Here is a 6069-nt window from a genome sequence, read left to right as displayed (position 1 = left end):
GGGTCATTTCTTTTCATGCTTGGTAATTTTTTACCAGATGTCAAACATTGTAAATTTTACCTTGTAGAGTGCTATATATTTTTCGGATTCCTATAAATATTCTTGAGCTTTGTTCTGGGGTGCAGTTAAGTCACTTAGAAACATTTTGATACTTTTGAGTATTGATTTTAAGTGTTGTTAGGTGAGGTCAGAGCATTGTTGAGTAGTCTAGTGCTGTTTTTCTGCTACTACTGAGGCAAAACCCTTTTTAGTGTTCTACCCAGTGCCCTGTGAATTATAAGTTTTCCACACAGCCAGCTAGGAATGAGCACTATTCCTGGTCCTGTGTGATCTTCAGGGATTTCTCCCTTTAAACTTCTCTGGTGTTCCTTTCCTCATGTGTATGTACTGACCTATACTCAGTTGAATAGTCAGGGGGGACCCTCTGCAGATCTCCAGAGTGCTCTTTCTGTGTAGCCTTTTCTTCTTTAGTAACTCTGGTCTTGGCTTTCGTGGCCTCCCAGCTCTATACTCTCAACTTGGGAGTCTGCCAGGACTGTCCTGGGTTTTTTTTCTTCATGTAGTAAGCTTGAGCAACCTGAGGGTACATCTCATTTGTTTGTTTGTTTGTTTTGTCCTTTAGAGATCATTGTCTTTTGTTACCTGGTATTAATGTCATAAAACCATTTTCCATACATTTTGTCCATTTTTTTTTTTGGTGTATCTGTCAAGAAATTACATCTGGCACCTATTATTCTGTCTTAGCTGGGAATGGACATATTCTCTAAATCCCCTTTTATTTTTAATCCTCTACATGCAATCAGTGGCCAATTAATAGTTGAGCTAACTTTTAGATACGGCTTATAGTCTTGAAAAAAAGGGTGTAAGTCTGTTTTAGGTTGGATACTTCAGAAGTAGAACCTAAGATGTGGACTTTTTTGCAAATACCGTATTGAGGAAATTTTCTCAGAAGGGAATTGAGGGGAGCAGTACAGGACAAGGGAAGGAGTCAAGCAAGGTTGTGATCTCAGCTGGAGACTCTCTCAGTCTGATCCTTTGGGGAGCTCTAGAGCACAAATTGCACCACAAAGTTGGTTCCACCTTTAGGCAAATGTGGGCATGGGAGGACTTTTGTACATCCTTGTCACTAAGTTAATGGGAATAAGCTGCTTCTTGCAGGGGATGACCTCCCCAGTGACACGACTCCCAGTCAGACAATGACAGTTTTCTTAGAGAAGGAGGCAGCTGCAAGCTATTAACAGCCAACACTCACTGGTGTGTGGGGGTTGGATATATGGACTGAGTAAAGAGTTCTGGGAAGAACAACAGCAACATTCCCTATATTGTTTTAGGAGTCCTTATCTCCAAAATGCCTTGCACTCCAGTAGGCATTCTATATGTTAGTACCTTAAGGTATAGAACTACAGCAATATCACATTTCCAAGGAATAAATTATTTCATATGAGTAATTTTTAATTTATTTTTAATTTTTAATTTATTTTTTAAAAGATTTTATTTATTTGAGAGAGAGAAAGAGAGCACGAGCAGGGGGAGGGGCAGAGGCGGAGGGAGAGGGATAAGCAGACTCCTCGCTGAGCAGGGAGCCTGACACGGGGCAGATCCCAGGACCCTGAGGTCATGATTTGAGCCAAAGTCAGACACTTAACCAACTGAACCACCCAGGCACCCCTAAATTTTTTAGATATTAAAGAGTGTACTTTTAAAAACTTCTAAAATTTTTATTTATTTGTTTGTTTGATAGAGCTGGGTGGGGGGAGAATGAGAGCATGAGCAAGGGGAGCGGCAGGCAGAGGGAGAGGGAGAAGCAGGCTCCCTGCTGAGCAGAGAGCCCAACACGACACTCGGCTCAATCCCAGGACCCCAGGATCATGACCTGAGCCGAAGGCAGATGCTTAACCTACTGAGCCACCCAGGCGCCCCTAAAACTTCTTGATGAGAATGTTTCTAAAATATGTATTTTCTTTACATCACACAGAAGATAATGAGATCAAAATGGTCTTTCCATGATGACTCAGAGTGACAATTTAGGAACCTTAAATGCTTTGCTGGGGTGCAAGTAGGTAGGAGCTTCCTTTCTAAATCTTTAGGTGAATTTTGGGAGCTACTGTACAAGGCAGTATGCCAGGCGGTCAGATATCAGCTGACATTACTCCTACTAGTACACCGGGTTTTGAAAGTTTCTTCAACGTCAAATCTCTGAGGTCGGAGAAGTCTGATGATCAAAGATGTCAGGTTTGTGAGAAAATAAGGTGTGAATTATGTCCTGAGAGTTTTCTCCTAGAATGGATTACAGGGCTTTAGTGCTTTGGCAATTGACAGAAGATGTATCAGGTGTTAAAGCATGCTCATGCTTGGTTGTCATTTGTAGGCCTGCTCTGAATCCTGGGGCACTCTAAACTTCAGCATCTATGGGAACACTGTATTCACAGTTCGTCCATGATTAAATTGGTGATTGACTGACAAATTTCATTCTTATGGGAATTAAGGAATTGAAAAGACAGAATTTGCTTTTGCTAATTTTCTCACTTAGAACCTTTAGAAGTCATGTGTGGCTTTTATAGTCTGAGATTAAGGAATGTTTTAAAGTAGGCGAAGGATTAAAATGGAGTGTAAGAAAAGGAGATTGAGTTTGCAGTGCAGTATTTCGTCTCCAAAACCCTTTTTTCCAAACTGACGGTGAATTTAGTGGTACATTTTGTGTGGTAAACAAGGGTTTATTTATGTCTCTGTCCTAAATTGAAGCTGAAAATATAAAGTATCCTGATACCTGGAGCTGTTTTTCCTTGTGATGTTCTTACTGCTCAGGAACTGAATGTGAACTGAGGGGTGAGCAGGGCAATCCAGCAGGTTTGGCACAGGAATGTGCTGGAGCCAGCTCCACGAAAGCCAGTTGGGTATATCTCTTTCCTAGTCCACCTTTAGTGATGTCTCGCTGATAGCTTGAAATTGGTCATGATGGGAATGTTTATGGTGCTCGCTTCGGCAGCACATATACTAAAATTGGAACGATACAGAGAAGATTAGCATGGCCCCTGCGCAAGGGAATGTTTATGCCATGGAAATTGATAAATGCTCTAAATCAAGGATTTTGTTTTTGTTTTTGTTTTTCCAGAGAGACAACATTGGTAAACGTTTAGAAGCATACCACTGGTCTCTAGACCATTGGCTTCAGCATAAGCCACTAATAAATTCTTTATTAAGGCAACTTACTTTTTAAAAAATTGAGGTATAATGATGGATAACATTATATTAGTTTCAGGTGTACAATGTAAATGAATTGTTATTTCTATATATTGCAAAATAATCAACATAATAAATCTAACATCTGTCACCATACATAGTTACAAATTTTTTCTTGTGATGAGAAGTTTTAAGATTTACTCTTTTAGGGTGCCTGGGTGGCTCAGTTGGTTGAGCGACTGCCTTCGGCTCAGGTCATGGTCCTGGAGTCCCGGGATCGAGTCCCACATCGGGCTCCCTGCTCAGCAGGGAGTCTGCTTCTCCCTCTGACCCTCTTCCCTCTCGTGCTCTCTATCTCTCATTCTCTCTCTCTCAAATAAATAAATAAAATCTTTAAAAAAAAAGATTTACTCTTTTAGCAAGTTTCAAATATACAAAACAGTATTATTATTTTTATTTATTTTTAAAAAGATTTTACTTATTTGACAGAGAGAGAGAGAGAGCACAAGCAGGGGGAGCAGGAGAGGGAGAAACAGGCTCCCTACTGAGTAGGGAGCCCGATGTGGGGCTCGATCCCAGGACCCTGGGATCATGACCAAAGGCAGACACTTAACCGACTGAGCCACCCAGGTGCCCTGCAAAACAGTATTATTAATTATAGTCACCATGCTATACATTACATCCCTATGGCCTATTTATTTTCTAACTGGAAGTTTATACCTTTAGACCCCCTTCACCCATTTTGCCCACCCCAACCTCCCTGTCTCTGGCAACCACCATCTTCTCTGTTTCTGTGAGCTCAGCTTTTTTTTTTTTTTGATTCTACATATAAGTAAGATCATACAGTATTTATCTTTCTCTGACTTATTTCACTTAGCATAGCACCCTCAAGGCCCATCTATGTTGTCCCGTTGTCACAAATGGCAAGATTGCCTTCTTTTTTGTGGCTGTATAATATTCCAGTATGTGTGTGTGTGTCTGTGTGTGTGTACCGTAATGTCTTTATCCATTCATGCACTGATGGATACTTAGGTTGGTTCCATAACCTGACTATTGTAAATAATGCTGCAGTGAACATGGGGATGCATATATCTTTTTGAACTGATGTTTTTCTTTTCTTCAGTTAAATACCCAGAAATGGAATTGTTGGATCAAAAGGAAGTTCTGTTTTTAATTTTTTGAGGAGTCTTCATGCTGTTTTTCATGGTGTGAGCACCAATTTACATTCCCACCAACAGTGCACAAGGGTTCCCTTATTTCCACATCCTCACCAACACTTCTTATTTCTTGTCTTCTTGTTGATAGCCATTCTAACAGGTGTGAGGTGATATCTCATTGTGGTTTTGTTTTTTTTTAAAGATTTTATTTATTTATTTGAGAGAGAGAGAATGAGAGAGAGAGAGAGCATGAGAGGGAAGAGGGTCAGAGGGAGAAGCAGACTCCCCGCCGAGCAGGGAGCCCGATGTGGGACTCGATCCCAGGACTCCAGGATCATGATCCGAGCCGAAGGCAGTCACTTAACCAACTGAGCCACCCAGGCGCCCCCATTGTGTTTTTGACTCACATTTCCCTGATAATTAAGCATCTTTTCTTGTCCTTGTTGGCCATCTGTATGTCCTCTTTGGAAAAATGTCTATTCGGATCCTCCTCCCATTTTTTAATCACAATATTTGTTTATTTGCTATTGAGTTATATTAGTTCTTTATATATTTTGGATATTAACCCCTTGTGAGATATATGACTTGCAAATATTTTCTCTCATTCAGTACCTTGTTTTTTCATTTTGTTGGTTTCCTTGCTGTGCAGAAACTTTTTAGTTTAATGTAGTCCCACTTATTAATTTTTGCTTTTGTTGCTCAAGTCAACCTTCTTGGACAAAGGAAACAAATTAGACTCAGCTGAACTTGGAGTCATCAACTGCTAAAATGTCTGTGTCAGGAGACACAATATCAGCAAATCCAAACCTACCCTTCCTTCCTTCCTTTCCTTCCTTCCTTCCCTCCTTCCTTCCTTCCTCTTTCTCCCTTTCTCCCTTTCTTTCCAAAAGTAAACTGGAACTCATAAATAAAAGCATCTTGGCCAGATCATATATTGTCCAAAGAGCAGAGTTGGGAAGAACACCACATCTCTTGACTCTTTGACCAGAGAGTTTTTAAAAAGTATTTTAAATAATACATATTATTAATAGTATAATGTTCCAAAATGGAAAAATAGAACAATAAAACTTAATAAGAAATATTAGCAATTAATTGTATTAGTATTTGATGTATATAATTAAGAATTTAATATTTCATGTGTTCTAAGTTCAAAACTGCCAATTTACAGTATTTTTTTTACTAGGTTTTTTTAATTTTAATGCCCGTATAGGTAACAGACAGTGTTATATTAGTTTCAGGTGTACAATATGGTGATTCAACAATTCTATCCATTGTTACTCAGTGCTCATCATGAGAAGTGTGCTCTTAATCCCCTTCACCTCTTTCACCCATCCCCCCACCCATGTCCCCTCTAATATGCTTTGTTGTAGACAAGTACCCTCAGGACACACGGTAGGCACAGGAGAATCTCCTGGTTACGGTAGTCTCTCCTTTAACCCCTACCACAACCGTGTGCCTCATAATCCCCATTTTATCAAAAAAGAAGCAAAGATCAGAGAGGTTATACCGCTGACATGAGTGTACACAGCAAGTGGGTGGCAGGAGCAGGAAAGCAGAAGGCCCTGCTGTTTTGAGAGCCTACTCTTCTCCATGTGCCAGATTGCCTTTATAAACGTGACATTAGCGGACTGATACAGGAGAACAGACTGCCATTTACAGCAGTTAGCTTCGTGCCTCTGCAGTGCTCCCTTGAGTTTGTCAGATACCTGCTATGGCACATTGGATTTGGTCC

At 40.2% G+C, this 6069-nt stretch overlaps 1 non-coding gene across 1 annotated transcript; it reads left to right on the top strand.

Annotated features, from left to right (window-relative positions):
- Nucleotides 1–2970: 2970 nt before the first annotated feature.
- On the top strand, nt 2971–3075 carry LOC112813052 (U6 spliceosomal RNA). Its single transcript, XR_003205435.2, has one exon. It is a non-coding gene; the product is annotated as a U6 spliceosomal RNA (small nuclear RNA).
- Nucleotides 3076–6069: the final 2994 nt, after the last annotated feature.

This window comes from Callorhinus ursinus, unplaced genomic scaffold (genome assembly GCF_003265705.2).
Source record: "Callorhinus ursinus isolate GAN/ISIS: 27379988/994484 unplaced genomic scaffold, GSC_fseal_2.0 scaffold16, whole genome shotgun sequence".
In the NCBI taxonomy this organism is placed as follows: domain Eukaryota; kingdom Metazoa; phylum Chordata; class Mammalia; order Carnivora; family Otariidae; genus Callorhinus; species Callorhinus ursinus.
The sequence above is the reverse complement of the archived record's forward strand: the minus strand, read 5'-3'. Positions and strand labels throughout refer to the sequence as shown.